Source organism: Alligator mississippiensis, chromosome 6 (genome assembly GCF_030867095.1).
Source record: "Alligator mississippiensis isolate rAllMis1 chromosome 6, rAllMis1, whole genome shotgun sequence".
Taxonomy (NCBI): Eukaryota; Metazoa; Chordata; order Crocodylia; family Alligatoridae; genus Alligator; species Alligator mississippiensis.
This window is the reverse complement of record NC_081829.1, coordinates 46,847,640-46,865,196: the sequence shown is the minus strand read 5'-3', so window position 1 is coordinate 46,865,196 and position 17,557 is coordinate 46,847,640.

Below are 17,557 nucleotides of genomic sequence, written 5' to 3'. Positions count from 1 at the left end.
AAGCTTCTCCACATTCTTTTTGAATTGTGGAGCCCAAAACTGGACGCAGTACTCCAGCTGTGGCCTCACCAAGGGGAGAATGACATCCCGGGATTTGCTTGAGAAGCATCTATGGATGCAAGCCAGCGTTTTGGTCACTTTACTAGCCGCAGCATTGCATTGCAGGCTCATGTTCATCTTGTGGTCAATGATGACCCCCCAAGTCTCTTTCTTCCACAGCGCTAGCCAGCATAGTACTGCTGAGCCTATAAGGATAATCCCTTACAGGTTCCCCAAACTGCCCTTTAAAGATCTTCCTCCCCATATTAATCCCTATATCTGTCATGCTTTGAGGGATTGCTTCCCTCCCAAAGCCACTATCCTGGTGGCTGGCTGCCTGAACCTCAGGAGTGGCACATGACCTCAAGAGGCAATGCCAATTTCATAAGGCTCAGGGACTCATTCTCTACTATGTTCTGTCATTTTTGCAGCCACTGGGCCAGGCTCCTCACACTCACCTGACCCAGTAGCTTCCCCAAGGCAGCCAGGTCTGATTCGCTGAGGAGGATCATGATATGGGTGGTCTGTTTGGGGTTACCCTGGTGATGGAGGTCTGTGTGATTGCATCTATATCGATCACAGGGTCACTCCCTCTCTCAGTCTTGGGAGTTTCTGGGCTCCTCGGGACCCTCACAGCTATCCCTCCCCAAAAACTCTCTTGGGTAAAAGGGAATATCTGGGTCCCAGCCTTGGTCCTCCTGGATCACAGCTGCAATTTGGAGGCTGTGCTCCTGGAGTTCCTTTTTCAGTCTGTTGATGGTGGCAATACAGGGGCTGTGGTTCACCTTTGCACTCTTCTTGGCTGAATCCTATGCCATAGATTTGACTAGGCTCTGCAAGGCCTTTTGGCTGGCCATTTCCTGACCCAGTCTCTCCAATTGCTGGGTCTGGCCTTTGTTAATTTTGCGCAATTCCTCATTTTCTATTTCTAAATTTTGACAAAGCCATTTCAGAGTTTGGTTATTGGTCTCTATTTGAGTGTATCTGTCTTGCAGATCACGCAAATGGGCTTTAAGGTCTTCGATCTCGGAGGCCCTTTCAGATTTTTCTTGGGTTGCAGTTTCTACTGCATGCCACAGTAGCCATACTAAGGCACCATACCACCTCTAGACCAAGGGGTTTTCACAGAGGCGATAGTTTTCAAATTGCTCCTCCAGATCACCAATAGAGAAGCCTGGGACATGGACATTCTCCTTCCATGGGCTAACCCCAATTTTCAACATTTCCTTATGAAGGGAGGGGACATCCTTGCTCTTTACCCATGTGACCTCCTTTTTTCCCTGCCCGGTCTTAGGGGTCCTGCTCTTGAACAACTTAAACATGGTTTCTAACTACAACAACTACACAATTACACTCCCCCCCCCCCCCAATTGCAATGTCCTGTCCTGCAGTTCCAACATGCAACAAGCAACAGTTTCAATATTGGACCCCACTACAAGTGGGAGCCCAACAACAACAGAATTGGAGCAGCAAAGGGCCCACTTACTACAAGCAGGTGCCTTCAATAACCAACAACAGTGGGTCCACCTACTACGAGCAGATGCCCTTCAATAACACACACAGGGGATACACACAAGCACACTAGCTCACTCAACTCACACTACACGCTCCCGCTCACTCCCGCTAACACCTGCAATATGCCTGAATTCTCCACCATAAAATGTTGGGTCAGGCCAACACTCAGGATCTCAATAATGCACTGTTAGACAGGAGGGCATGGTGTACAAATTGCACATACACACACACACAAATCAATTCATTACACACACACACACACACACACACACACACACCCCTAGATGCATACACCCCCACCAGGCATGCATGCGCACACCACCAAAGCAGGCACATGCACATCCAAAATTACCAGCCTAGGCACATGCACACCTATCACCAATTCAAGCACCTACACACTATACACACCAAAAGTTAGACAAAGTTCAGTTGTCAATACCTGCACAACCAATACACATTCACGGATCACTAATTCATATAGCACACACATGATGACATATATTTACCAATTGACACACATACCAGTTGACTACACATAGACACAGGTGAGTTTCTAAAACTGTATGGTACGTGTGTGTTTGGGGTACTTGGGATACCTGGGGGAAGGTTAAGGTGAGAGAGTTAAAGTGTAAGGAGTGAAAGTCCCTGGGAGTGAAAGTTGCCAGAATCGGGGTTAGAACCAGGAGACGGGAGAGAAGCTGGCAGAGGAACTGAGGCTTGGGGTTACTTTAGGTCAATTGATGTTAATTCATTAAAGGACAACGCCCAAAGCCTGCAGAATAGGGGAGCCATGCAGGAGAGAAGTCAACACGCAGGCTGGGACCGCAGCTGGAGTTTCAGGGGAGCCAAAAGGTAGGTGAAGACAGGGAAACTGGGATTGGGGGGAACTGGAGAGGCTAAGGGGGAAGTGGGAGGCGGATTGGGGAATCGGGGGTGCTGGACAGGGGCTGCCGGGGAGCTCACAAAGCTACGGGGGAGGGGCTGCCGGTGGGCGAGCTGTAGAAAGGGCTCCAGCTGCTGGGGAAACTGTGGGGTAGTGCTGGGAGGGCCGGGGCTGGATCAAGGGCCCTGGATCTGGGCTGGAAGGCTGTGGGGAAGTTGGGAGGAGGCCAGAGGGCTGCTGGTGCCTCGGAAGGCTGGGGGGGGCCGCTGAGACTGCCAACCAATGCCTCTTTTAACATTTTAAAGGCTCCCTCTTCAACCTCCTCTTCAACTTCACCCCATTCCCACTGTCTTTTTCTTTAACAACATCCACAAGGGCTGTGTAATCTCTGTAATCTCTGTGAATTTATAAATGTGGGAACAGAGGAAGCTGAATCGTCCCAGCAGTATTTGCAGCGAGTGGGGATCTGTGGGGGCTGGCATATTTAATAGGGCAGACATCCTTTGGGAGTTGATCTTTTTCCCTTCAACCCCGAGTGTCACTCCCAAGTAAGTCACGTCTTGGGTAACCAGCTGGGCTTTGGGGTGGCTGACTCTGAATCCAGTCTTCTGGATCAGAGCCAGTATCTCTTGGTCCTTTCTTCTACCTCCCGCTCCTTGTCTCCGCAGACCAGGATGTCATCCACGTATGAGTACCTTTTCCTGGTCTGGTTCCCCCAGGTTCTGGAGCATGGCCACCACGTGATGGCGGGCTATGGCTGGGACATTGTGGAACCCCTGTGGTACACTGGTGAAGGTGTCTTGAGTGCCCTGAAATGTGAAGGCAAACCGATTCCGTGACTCAGGGTGCACAGGGATGGATTGCAAAAAAGTATCATAGTATCATAGTAGCTAGGGTCAGGAGGGACTGGAACAGATCATCTAGCCTGACCCCCTGCCACAGTCAGGAATGAATGCTGGGTTCACAAGACCCCAGACAGGTGATTGTCCAACCTCCTCTTGAATATGCCCAAGGTAGGGGCAAGGACCACTTCCCTGGGAAGTTGGTTCCAGATTTTGGCTACCCTAACTGTAAAGTATTGCATTCTGATCTCCAACCTAAACCTATTCTCCATCAGCTTATGACCATTGTTCCTTGTCACCCCAGGTGGTGCTGGGGAGAAAAGACCTCTGCCTATTTGCTGTTGATCTCCAAGATGATCTTGTAGGTAGCCACCAGGTCCCCCCTCAGCCTCCTCTTGCTGAGGCTGAACAGGTTCAGGTCCTTCAGTCTCTCCTCATAGGTCCTGTCCTGCTGCCCTCTCACCAAGCGGGTGGGCCTCCTCTGAACCTTCTCCAGGCTGACACATCCCTTTTGAAGTGCGGTGCCCAGTATTGGACGCAGTACTCCAACTGCGACCTGACCAAAGTTGCATAGAGGGGGAGTATCACCTCTCTGGACCAGCTTGAGATGCACCTTTGGATGCACAACAAGGTATGGCTGGCCTTGCTGGCTGCGGTCTGGCATTGGCAGCTCATGTTCATCTTGGAGTCAATAATGACTCCAAGATCCCTTTCCGCCTCCGTGCTTTCAAGAAGGGAACTCGCCAGTCTGTATATATGCTGTGGATTCCTTCTCCCAAGGTGCAGCACCCTGCATTTGTCTACGTTGAACCCCATCCTATTCTCGTCTGCCCACTTTTGTAGTCTGTCTAAATCTAGTTGCAGCCTGTCTATCCCTTCAAGTGTGTCCATCTCGCCCCACATCTTAATGTCATTAGCAAACTTGGACAGTGTGCTTTCCACCGCCTCGTCCAAGTCGCTGATGAAGATGTTAAACAGTGTGGGCCCGAGGACCGAGCCCTGGGGTACCCCACTGGTCACACCTCACCAGGTTGAGTACAACTCGTCCACCACTACTCTCTGGGTGCGCCCCATCAGCCAATTTTTTACCTATCTGACTGTGCAGGCATCAATGCCACAGTCACTTAATTTGTTGATGAGGATGGGGTGAGAGACAGTGTCAAAGGCCTTCTTAAAGGCTAGAAAGACTACATCCACAGTGACACCATCATCCAAGGATTTAGTTACTTGGTCGTAAAAGGCAATCAGGTTGGTCTGGTAGGACCTACCTTTGGTGAAGCCATGCTGATTTCCCCTGAGCATGATCTCCCCTGCAAGCCCCCCACAGATATGCTCCTTGATGATCCTCTCCAAGAGCTTCCCGAGCAACGAGGTGAGGCTTACAGGCCTATAATTACTTGGGTCTTCCTTCCTCCCCTTCTTAAAAATAGGGACCACATTAGCCAGTTTCCAATCCCCCGGCACCTGGCCAGATGACCACAAGTGCTCATATGGCCGGGCCAAAGGCTCCACGATAACCTCTGCCAGCTCCCTCAACACCCTTGGGTAGAGGGCATCTGGACCTGTAGATTTAAAAGTGTCTAGCCCTTCCAGAAGATCCCTAACTATGTCTGCACCAACTGAAGGCTTGATAGAGCTATCCCCGAGATTGTCCCTTCCTCTGGTAGGTGGGATATTCCAGAGGGAAAGAAACTGTTAAAAATATCAGCTTTCTCATCTGGTGTGACCACCAGATTACCGTTTGTGTCTTGCAGGGGCCCTACATTGCCTGGTGCCCTCTTCTTGCTCCCAATGTACTTGAAAAAGGACTTTTTGTTGTCCTTAATCCTGGACGCTAGCCTGAGTTCCACCTCTGCCTTGGCCTTCCTAATAACCCTCCTGCACTCACAGGCCAAGGAGGAGTACTCCTCCTTGGTGATAGTTCCTCCCTTCCACTGGTTGTACGCCTCCCTTTTAGTCCTCAGGCATTCCTGAATGCCCTTGCTGAGCCAAGGGGGTTTCTGAGCACTCTTACCCTCCTTGCTTTTCTCAGGGACTGTTATCCTTTGGGCCTGGAGGATCGCCCCCTTAAGGTATGACCATCCCTCGTGGGCTCCCATCTCCTCTACCTTCTGGGCCCTTAGTGCCTCCCCCACTAGGTCTCCTAAGCTCATTGAAGTTGGCCCTTCTGAAGTCAAGGGCTTTAGCCTTGGTATGAGCCCTAGACGCCCTGCATTGGATAGTGAAATCCAGCAGGTGATGATCGCTATTGCCCAGGTGGTCAAGGACCTGCAGTCCCCTCACCAGGTCAACCCCCGTGGCCAGGACCAGGTCCAGCAAGGCGTTACCCCTAGTGGGGCTGTGCACTTCCTGGATAAGGTGAAGGTCCTGTAAAACAGCCAGGAACCTACGCGAGCGGTCAGACCTGGCTGTCTGCTCCTCCCAGCAAATGTCTGGGTTGTTTAGGTCACCCATGACAATAACATCCCTTGACCTAACTGCCTCCATAAGCTGACTGGAGAAGTTCTGGTCTAGCTCTTCCCCCTGGTTGGGTGGTCTGTAGTAGACACACACTGTAAGGTCCCTTTCGCCATGCCCCCCTTGTAGTTTGACCCATAGTGTCTCTGCCCAACCTTCCTCTAACCCATAGCTAATCCTTGATGATGTGAGGTGCTCTTTGACGTAGAGTGCACCCCCCCCACCTTTCCTCTCTATCCTGTCTCTTCTATATAGGGTGTACCCCTGAATGCCTACTGCCCAGCCATAAGTAGGGTCCCACCAGGTTTCTGTGAGCCCTACTAAGTCTGGGTTCTTACTTGCAAGCAGGAGGCACAGTTCCTCCTGCTTATACCCCATACTACGGGCATTAGTGTAGAGGCACCTGAGGCCTCCTGAGGGCGCTCGTGCCTTCCTCTCACTCCCAGAACAGTTGTGGCCTCCTGCTCCTCGGACGTTTATACTTACCTGTGCTTCCCTTCCTCTTGTCACCCTGCGTGCTGGTGAACCATCCTCTCCACTCGAAGCAGCCCCTTCCCCCGGGGAAGCTAGTTTAAAGCCTGCTGTATGAGATTAGCCAACCTAGAGGAAAAGATATGTCTGCCGTTAGGGGAGAGGTGAAGCCCATCCCGCCCCAGCATGCCCTCCTTACAAAAACCTGGGTCATTGTCAAAAAACCCAAAGCCTGCCTCGTGGCACCAACTCCGAAGCCGTCGGTTAACCATGTCAATGCAGGCCTCATGACACTTACCCCGTCCACTTACCGGGAGAATGGAGGAAAATACCACCTGAGCACCTGTTAGGGAAAACGTAGTCCCTGGGTTTGTTAGGCAGAGGCTCAGACGAACAACAACATAAGTTTAAAGACTTGATTTATTAAAGAATGCATTCTGAACAGACAACTGCCCCGAGAGGAAACTATCTGTTTTTCTACTTCGCGCGCAGCTTGATTATATAGCAAGTATGATATAGGAAGTATGACATCATATGCATAGTAACAGATACACCAATCTATTAATAGCCACACTCTTTCTATATTAGTATCCTGTTTTTACTAAACTAGAATTGTTCCAGTTTGTGCTTAGCTTAGCAGTTTGGGGTCATGCCCTTTCACTTCCTCATAGCTTAAGCTGTGTACGTGATCTGCTCGCTTACACATAACGCCGATTGACTCCGTTCTGTTCCCCTTCATTCCCCACTTTGATCCTTCAAAAGAAGGATCACTCTATTTCTATCTGGCACAGGTCTGTCCATAGTTTCTCCTGTTCTATCTCATTTTCCTTAAATTCTACCATCATTTGTTTTACTGTTTCTTTTGATATTGTTGAGATAGTTTGTTCAGCCTTCTTTACACACAATTTTACACAACATAAAATTAGTTGTGCTATTACATATAAACTTAAGCCTAAAATTAAAATCATGCATAATGCAGACATTATCTTCCCCAGCAGCCCTTTAAACAATCCTCTAGGATCTAACCAAGCAAACCAATCTGCCGAAGAATCTTTAGGAACAAAGGCTACTTCAGCAGCTTTGGCAGCGTGAGCTAAAGCATCATTCACTTGCTTTTCTACTAACTTAAAAGTACTATTTACATAGCTACAACATTCCTGTCCTATTACAGCACAGGCACCCCCTTCAGATGCTAATATGTAATCAATAGCCAATCGGTTTTGTATAACCATCTGTTGTAGATTGTCCTGGTTTTGTGCTACGGTCTTTATGGCATTTCCTAAACTGGTTATGGCAGTTTCAGTTTCTAGGGCTAATACTTCAACCACCTCTTATAGTCACAGGGTATATCTTCCCACACAGGAAATGGCAGGGCCGGTTATAAGCGGAATTATCCCCACTACTGAACATCCGATCAGCTTTCCTACTGTTAAGGGATTCTTATATGTCTCTAAAGTAGCTTGAGCAGCTTGTTCTTGACTTGACCGGTTAGGGTTTTCCCTCCAATTTCTGAGGTGACCTTGGGGTAAGGACTTGGTTATTATTACTGCTGGAGTTGACCAAGCTAAATAGCAAAACCCAAACCAGCCAGGTGGTAGCTGGTGGTAAGCTTTTGTACCACATACCCAATAGGTTCCCTTTAAGGCCATCCAGCTGGATGAGGTTTTTTATTTCATTATACTGAAAGAAAGTTAGACATGTGATGACCCCAGCCCCTCACAGGACTAGGTCTACCCCAAACATTTGTTGTTGGTATGGGTGTGCCGTTTTTATGACAATGTCCTCCTATTAGAGAGCAATCCCACACAGTAATATTTGGTAGCTGTATTGATTTACAGGTTATTGAGCTGCCAGTGGTTGATTGATCATATGGGTTATACTGACTTTTGAAACTTTTGCACCATGTTCTGTCTTTGGTGTGATTATTCATCCCTAGGTGCAGCACTTTCCATTTCTCCTTGTTGAATTGCATTCTGTTGTTTTCCTCCCATACGTCCAACCTGTCCAGGTCGGCAGTGGTGTCTCGAGGCAGGTTTCGGCTTCCTGGACAACGACCCACACATTACGATGAGGGACATGCTCAGCTGGGATGGGATTCACCTGTCCCCCAAAGGTAAGTGTGTGTTTTCTTCTAGGTTGGTGGATCTCCTCCGGCAGGCTTTAAACTAGGCTCGTCCAGGGGAGGGGAAGATGAGAGCGGGGGAAGCTGTGGACCACCAAACCATGTGGCACCCACAAGGACAGCCCACCCTGAACAAAGAGAGCATTGGGAACCTGAAAGACATGGGGAGGCCAGCACTATGGCACAGGTAAGAAACGAGAAGGTAAGAAACAAAGGGCCCCTTGGGACTCGGAGCGGGGGGGCAGCGAAGGCACCAGTCGCAGGGCTCAAGTGCTTATATACTAATGCTAGGAGCACGGGGAACAAGCAGGATGAACTAGCGCTCCTGCTTGCACTAAACACCTATGACTTAGTGGGGCTAATGGAAACCTGGTTGGATTCATCCCACGACTGGGCAGTACATATTGAGGGCTATAGATTGTACAGAAAGGACAGGGTGGGGAAAAAAGGGGGAGGGGTTGTGCTCTATGTCAATGAGCAATATACATCCACCCTCATCAAGACGGAATCCAAGGATGAGGAAGTAGAAGGATTGTGGGTTAGGCACATGGGGGGCAAGGAGAAAGGGATTTGGTGGTAGGGGTTTGCTACAGACCCTCACACCAAGGGGAAGAAATAGATTCGGGGCTCCTGAGGCAGCTCTCGGAGACCATAAAAGCTAAAGAGGCGGTAGTCATGGGGGACCTAAACTACCTGGACATCTGCTGGGAGTCACAGACGGCAAAGTCCCACTGCTCACGCAGGTTTCTAACCTGTGTACAGGACCTCCACCTGACACAGGAGGTACACGGTCCCACTAGGGGGAATGCCATACTGGATCTGGTATTGGCAACTGGGGATGACATGGTAGGGGACCTACAGATTGGTAGCCATCTGGGGGACAGTGATCACCTAATAATACAATTCACCGTAAGACATCGTGTGGGTAAGGTAACTAGTAGTGTGAAAGTGCTAGACTTTAGGAAAACTGATCTCAATGAACTCAGGCGATTAGTCAAGGACGCACTGCAGAGTAGGAGTTTTGAAGTGATGGGAGCCCAAGAAGGGTGGCTGTGCCTTAAGGAAACGATCCTTCGGGCACAAAGCAAGACGATCCCCGTGCAAGGTAAAAGAGGGAAAGGGGCCAGGAGGCTTCCCTGGCTGACCAGAGAAATCCAGGGCAGCCTAAGGGCCAAAAGGGGAGCACATAAAAAGTGGAAACAGGGAGAGCTCACCAAAGACGAATATACCTCCTCTGCTCGTGCTTGTAGGGAGGCAGTTAGACGGGCCAAAGCTACCATGGAGCTGAGGATGGCATTTCAAGTAATAGACAACAAGAAATTATTTTTTAGATATATAGAGAGTAAAAGGAAGGCCCAGGGAGGAATAGGACCCCTGCTAAATGGGCAGAAGCAACTGGTGACGGACAGAGGGAACAAGGCTGAACTCCTCAACGAGTTCTTTGCCTCAGTGTTCCTAAGAGAGGGGCACGACAAGTCTCTCACTGGGGTTGTAGAGAGGCAGCAGCAAGGTACCAGACTTCCGTGCATAGACCCTGAGATGGTGCAGAGTCACTTGGAAGAACTGGATGCCTTTAAGTCGGCAGGCCCGGATGAGCTCCATCCGAGGGTGCTGAAGGCACTGGCCGACATCATTGCAGAGCCACTGGCGGGAATATTTGAACGCTTGTGGCACACGGGCCAAGTCCCGGAGGACTGGAAAAGGGCCAATGTGGTCCCCATTTTCAAGAAGGGGAGGAAGGAGGACCCGGTCAACTATAGGCCAGTCAGTCTCACCTCCATCCTTGGCAAAGTCTTTGAAAAAATTATCAAGGCTCACATTTGCGAGAGCCCAGCAGGACAAATTATGCTGAGGGGAAAACAGCACGGGTTTGTGGCAGGCAGATCGTGCCTGACCAATCTACTTTCTTTTTATGACCAGGTTACGAAACGCCTGGACACAGGAGGAGGGGTGGATGTCGTATACTTGGACTTCAGGAAGGCCTTCGATACGGTATCCCACCCCATACTGGTGAACAAGTTAAGAGGCTGTGACTTGGATGACTACACAGTCCGGTGGGTGGCGAATTGGCTGGAGGGTCACATTCAGAGAGTCGTGGTAGATGGGTCGGTTTCAACCTGGAAGGGTGTGGGCAGTGGGGTCCCGCAGGGCTCGGTCCTTGGACTGATACTCTTTAATGTCTTCATCAGTGACTTGGATGAGGGAGTGAAATGTACTCTGTCCAAGTTTGCAGATGACACAAAGCTCTGGGGAGAAGTGGACATGCCGGAGGGCAGGGAACAGCTACAAGCAGACCTGGACAGGTTGGACAAATGGGCAGAAAACAACAGAATGCAGTTCAACAAGGAGAAATGCAAAGTGCTGCACCTAGAGAGGAAAAATGTCCAGCACACCTACAGCCTAGGAAATGACCTGCTGGGTGGCACGGAAGTGGAAAGGGATCTTGGAGTCCTAGTGGACTCCAAGATGAACATGAGTCGGCAGTGTGACGAAGCCATCAGAAAAGCCAATGGCACTTTATCCTGCATCAGCAGATGCATGACAAATAGGTCCAAGGAGGTGATACTTCCCCTCTATCGGGCACTGGTCAGACCGCAGTTGGAGTACTGCGTGCCATTCTGGGCACCACACTTCAAGAAGGATGAGGATAACCTGGAGAGGGTCCAGAGAAGGGCCACTCATATGGTTAAGGACCTGCAGACCAAGCCCTACGAGGAGAGACTAGAGCACCTGGACCTTTTCAGCCTCCGCAAGAGAAGGTTGAGAGGCGACCTTGTGGCTGCCTATAAGTTCATCATGGGGGCACAGAAGGGAATAGGTGAGTATTTATTCACCAAGGCGGGCCCGGGGGGCTACAAGAAATAATGGCCACAAGCTAGCAGAAAGCAGATTTAGATTGGACATTAGGAAGAACTTCTTCACAGTTCGAGTGGCCAAGGTCTGGAACGGGCTCCCAAGGGAGGTGGTGCTCTCCCCTACCCTGGGGGTCTTCAAGAGGAGGTTAGATAAGCATCTAGCTGGGGTCATATAGACCCAGCACTCTTTCCTGCTTATGCAGGGGGCCGGACTCGATGATCTATTGAGGTCCCTTCCGACCCTAGCATCTATGACTCTATGAATGTATGCTTGTAGTTGTTCTCTGCCCTCCGGCGTGTCCACTTCTCCACACAGTTTTGTGTCATCTGCAGACTTGGACAGAGTACACTTCACTTCCTCGTCCAAGTCGCTGATGAAGATATTGAAGAGTATCGGTCCAAGGACCGAGCCTTCCGGGACCCCACTGCCCACACCCTTCCAGGTTGATACTGACCAATCCACTACGACTCTCTGGGTGCAAACCTCTAGCCATTCGCCACCCACCGGACTGTGTAGTCATCCAAGTCAAAGCCTATTAACTTGTTTACCAGTATGGTGTGGGATACCATATCGAAGGCCTTCCTGAAGTCTAAGTAAACAACGTCAACCCTCACTCCTGTGTCCAGGCGTTTTGTAACCTGGTCATAAAAACAGACTAGATTAGTCAGGTATGATCTACCTGCTACGATGGTGGGCCATCCTTGACACTTGCTCCAGGAAAAAGGAGAAAGGAGGCAGCAGTGCTGAAGGTGCCCATTGAACAACATGACTCTGCCATGGCTCGCTAGGAAAAGATAATCTTGGGGTCTTGGTAGCGCCAAGACTTTTGGACTTCTTCTGCTTGGTGGAAGGTAGGCTCGTGCCGTTCGGTGTCAAGCAGGTGAATGGCAGAGTTGTTTAGTGTAGGGAAGCGTAGGCATGTCTGTTTCCTCCCAGTCAGAAAAATGTTGTAGAGGAAATGCTTCGCTTGGAAAGGAAAAATAAATATGAGGCATTTAGCAGCAAGGACTGAGTGGCTGTGGGTGAGTTGTGTGCTGGTTGGGGATGCTGGAGAGCTGCGAATGGGCTTCTTAATTGATTAAGCTGAGGTTAATCCAACGGAATCTCTTTTGCCTCCTGTCCAGCTTTGTACGCTGTACCTCTGAGAGGGGGCAGGCAGCAGTGAGGCAGCATGGAGCTGCCATTCAAGACAGGTGTCTCTTGGTGTGGTCCATAGGCAGTGGTGGCTGTGGACAGGAAATCGCTTGTATGCACCGAGCTAGACTTCTGCCATCGTTTCACGCATTTTAGGAGTGACTTCAGCTTGGGCCTAGCTCTGATGTCCCCTGAGAGGGGCTTCCCTAGGCTCCCTACACTGTGAATTCCCTTTTCGTTAGGGTGTAATTCACATAAGTCAGCTACTGGATACAGAGCGATGCTGTGGTGTGACTACTGGTGAATCTTGGTTTCTTCAACTCGCCCTTACTACATTTGTGTCCAGGGGTTTCGATGGAGACCAGACCTTCCAGCAAAGCTCAGAGTGGGGATGTCATGTGACCAAGACAGGAGTTAGACCAGCTTCTTGCTGTGGAAATAAGTTTAACCAGGCCTCCTACTTGACTAAGGAGAGAGAGAAAGAGAAGAGAAAAAGATGCTGATGCTATGTGTTTCAAAATGTTCTAAGATAAGGAAAAACCTTCATGCCTTGTTTTGTCTGTGTGCAGATGTTAACCTCCTCCTTTCCGCCAAACCAGAAGCTGATAACTGTTCCCAAAGCATAGGTTTTTTTTTCTAAATAAGTAAACTGCGTACGTGTGACAAACGAATGATCAACATCTTTCTGTTTCTCTCAAGGTTGCTTTGTCTGAACCTTGCATCTTTTCTCGCTGTCTAAAGTATAAATACACTTGTAAATTTGTAGAGGTCAGCGTTCCTTTGAGAACTCTCCCTGTGATCACTTGTATAGCTTTAAATAAACTTAGATGGCTCTGCCAATTCTAATACAACCACAACGTGAAGTTTGATTTCTTCCACAGTTTGGTGCCGTGACTAGGATAGAGATGCCCGGAGTGATCGGTTGAGATACAGACTGTCTCCTCACTGATGCCCCGGCTAGCCAGACTAAGGTAAGAGACCTTTTGAAATCTCTATTGGGCCTTTTCAGTGAGAGACTGCCTGTATGTCTTGAGGCTGTCCTGTTTGCTGCTTGAGGCTTACCCTATCCGACCCTTTTGCTGCCAGAATTGTCAGACTCACTATGTAAGTAGGAATTGTGAATTAAGGTTAAAGAAAAGAGTAAGAAACTGTGTTGCTGTTGTCAGTGAATGTATTTCCCTGTGTGAATTGAGTTAAGTTCTGCAAAGAACTATGAGGTCTTTCTAAAGCTGGGAGTGGAAACCTTGTGCAGCTGCCCCGAGGACACCAGACTGTGTGTTCTTCGAAAGCAAGGATGCAAGGTGGAAACTCTTAGACTGAAGGAGATCAGGGTTGTGTGTCCCTACCCCGACTCTCATGAAGGAGCCGTGTCTAACAGTGAGCAACTGCATCGTGTGCTGCTGCTATGGACGTTAGCCACAGCATTTCTGTGCCGCTAGCAAATCTCACGACCTGACCAGACACCCTCAATAAGCCTCTCCTGTGTGAAAGACCTGTGTGAAATGAGGTTAAGGATATGGGGAGCAGAGGGTCTAAAGTCCCTCAACACAAGAGGTATACTGCCTGCCTGGAGCAAAGATTCGGGATGTGACGGAAGTAATCCAGGCCAGGATCAAGCCCACCAATTACTACCCCGTGGTCCTAGTCCATGTGGGTACTAATGTTGTGGCCAGGAGAACCCCCGATCACCTGATGGCGGACTACAGTGCTCTGGGCGGCATGCTGAGGGAGTTCAGTGCACAGGTGGAATTCTCTTCCATCCTACCAGTGAACAGTCACGGAAGACGGCATGAGAACTGCATCAGAGTGACCAACTGGTGGCTTCGGCAGTGTTGTCTCGAGGCAGGCTTCGGCTTCCTGGACAACGACCTGCACATTATGACGAGGGACATGCTCAGTTGGGATGGGCTTCACCTATCCCCCAAAGGTAAGCGTGTGTTTCTTCTAGGTTGGTGGATCTCTTCCGGTGGGCTTTAAACTAGGCTCGTCGGGGGGAGGGGAAGATGAGGGCGGGGAAGCTGTGGACCACCAAACCATGTGGCACCCACAAGGACAGCCCCCTGAAGAAGGAGAACATTGGGAACCTGAAAGACATGGGGCAGCCAGCACTACAGCACAGTTAAGCAATGAGAAGGTAAGAAATAAGGGTCCCCTTGGGACTCGGAGTGGGGGGCGGGCAGCAAAGGCACCAGTCGCAGGGCTCAAGTGCCTATATACTAATGCTAGGAGCGTGGGAAACAAGCAGGATGAACTAGCGCTCCTGCTTGCACAAAACACCTATGACTTAGTAGGGCTAACGGAAACCTGGTGGGATTCTTCCCACGACTGGGAGGTACATATTGAGGGTTGTAGATTGTACAGAAAGGACAGGGTGGGGAAAAAAGGGGGAGGGGTTGTGCTCTATGTCAATGAGCAATATACATCCACCCTCATCAAGACGGAATCAAAGGATGAGGAAGTAGAAGGATTGTGGGTTAGGCTACATGGGGGCAAGGAGAAAGGGATTTGGTGGTAGGGGTTTGCTACAGACCCCCACACCAAGGGGAAAAAATAGATTCGGGGCTCCTGAGGCAGCTCTCAGAGACCATAAAAGCTAAAGAGGCGGTAATTATGGGGGACCTAAACTACCCAGACATGTGCTTGGACACGCAGATGGCAAAGTCCCACTGCTCACGCAGGTTTCTAACCTGTGTACAGGACCTCCACCTGACACAGGAGGTACATGGTCCCACTAGGGGGAATGCCATACTGGATCTGGTATTGGCAACGGGGGATGACATGGTAGGGGACCTACAGATCGGTAGCCATCTGGGGGACAGTGATCACCTAATAATACAATTCACCATAAGACGTCGAGTGGGTAAGGTAACTAGTAGGGTGAAAGTGCTAGACTTTAGGAAAGCTGATTTCAATGAACTCAGGCAATTAGTCAAGGATGCACTGCAGAGTAGGAGTTTTGAAGTGATGGGAGCCCAAGAAGGGTGGCTGTGCCTTAAGGAAACGATACTTCAGGCACAAAGCGAGATGATCCCAACGCGAGGAAAAAGAGGGAAAGGGGCCAGGAGGCTTCCTTGGCTGACAAGAGAAATCCAGGGCAGCCTAAGGGCCAAAAGGGGAGCACATAAAAAGTGGAAACAGGGAGAGATCACCAAAGATGAATATACCTCCTCTGCTTGTGCCTGTAGGGAGGCAGTTAGATGGGCCAAAGCTACCATGGAGCTGAGGATGGCAAACCCAAGTAAAGGAAAACAAGAAATTATTTTTTAGATATATAGGGAGTAAAAGGAGGGCCCAGGGAGGAATAGGACCCCTGCTAAATGGGCAGAAGCAACTGGTAATGGACAGGGGGGACAAGGCTGAACTCCTCAACAAGTTCTTTGCCTCAGTGTTCCTAAGAGAGGGGCACGACAAGTCTCTCACTGGGGTTGTAGAGCAGCAAGGCGCCAGACTTCCATGCGTAGACCCTGAGATGGTACAGAGTCAATTGGAAGAACTGGATGCCTTTAAGTCGGCAGGCCCGGATGAGCTCCATCCGAGGGTGCTGAAGGCACTGGCCGACATCATTGCAGAGCCACTGGTGGGAATATTTAATCACTCGTGGCGCACGGGTAAAGTCCCGGAGGACTGGAAAAGGGCCAATGTGGTCCCCATCTTCAAGAAGGGGAGGAAGGAGGACCCGGGCAACTATAGGCCAGTCAGTCTCACCTCCATCCTTGGCGAAAACTTTGAAAAAATTATTAAGGCTCACATTTGCGAGAGCCCAGCAGGACAAATTATGCTGAGGGGAAACCAGCACGGGTTCGTACCAGGCATATCGTGCCTGACTAATCTGGTCTCTTTTTCTGACCAGGTTACGAAACGCCTGGACACAGGAGGAGGGGTGGATGTTGTATACTTAGACTTCAGGAAGGCCTTCGATATGGTATCCCACCCCATACTGGTGAACAAGTTAAGAGGCTGTGACTTGGATGACTACACAGTCCGGTGGGTGGCGAATTGGCTGGAGGGTCGCACCTAGAGAGTTGTGGTGGATGGGTCGGTTTCGACCTGGAAGGGTGTGGGCAGTGGGGTCCCGCAGGTCTCAGTCCTTGGACCGATTCTCTTTAATGTCTTCATCAGCGACTTGGACAAGGGAGTAAAATGTACTCTGTCCAAGTTTGCGGATGACACAAAGCTAGTGGAAGAAGTGGACACGCCGGAGGGCAGGGAACAGCTACAAGCAGACCTGGACAGGTTGGACAAGTGGGCAAAAAACAACAGGGTGCAGTTCAACAAGGAGAAATGCAAAGTGCTGCACCTAGGGAGGAAAAATGTCCAGCATACCTACTGCCTAGGAAATGACCTGCTGGGTGGCACAGAAGTGGAAAGGGAACTTGGAGTCCTAGTGGACTCCAAGATGAACATGAGTCGGCAGTGTGACGAAGCCATCAGAAAAGCCAATGGCACTTTATCGTGCATCAGCAGATGCACGACGAATAGATCCAAGGAGGTGATACTTCCCCTCTATCGGGCGCTGGTCAGACCGCAGTTGGAGTACTGCGTGCAGTTCTGGCTGCCGCACTTCAAGAGGGATGCGGATAACCTGGACGTCCAGGCGTTTTGTAACCTGGTCATAAAAACGGAAGGAGAGATGGGAAAAATGGGGGGGAAAAGGCAGGAAGAGACTAGGATTGGGCAGGAAGAAGGTAAGGGCAGAGAGAAAGATACAAGGAAGATCAGAGGAGCAGAAAATAGGAACTGGAAAAGGGCTGGGAGATCAGTAAGTCAAAACCCAACTCAGGTTCTAAATGGACAGTGGGTTTATTGGACAGAAAACAGATGGTGACATGATATCTTATTATTTCCTTTGCACACACATGAATACGCAATGGCAATAGGGGTTAAAGATACTTGGTGCAGGGGCTGAAGGGGAGGTGCTGCATGTGGCAGGAAAGAGGGAGTGTGTTTCTGAGGGAAAGGCTGGTTTGAGTGACATGGAAGTGGAGTGCGAAGTTGGTAGGTGAGCACAGGACTGACACCGATGGCCAAATCTTTCCCGTCATGTCTAGCTGAGGAATGTGGTGCGACTTGAAGGTATAAAAGTGGCTGCCTGCTTCATTTGAGCATCTGAAGCTTATGGTTTGGTTGGGGCACCTTGTAGTGTATGTGAGAGTGAGAGCTGTGTGGTGTGGTGTGGTGTGGTGGGTGGGTGCGGTGGAGGAGCAGTAGCCAGTACCCTGCAGTTTATGTGGTGCCCTG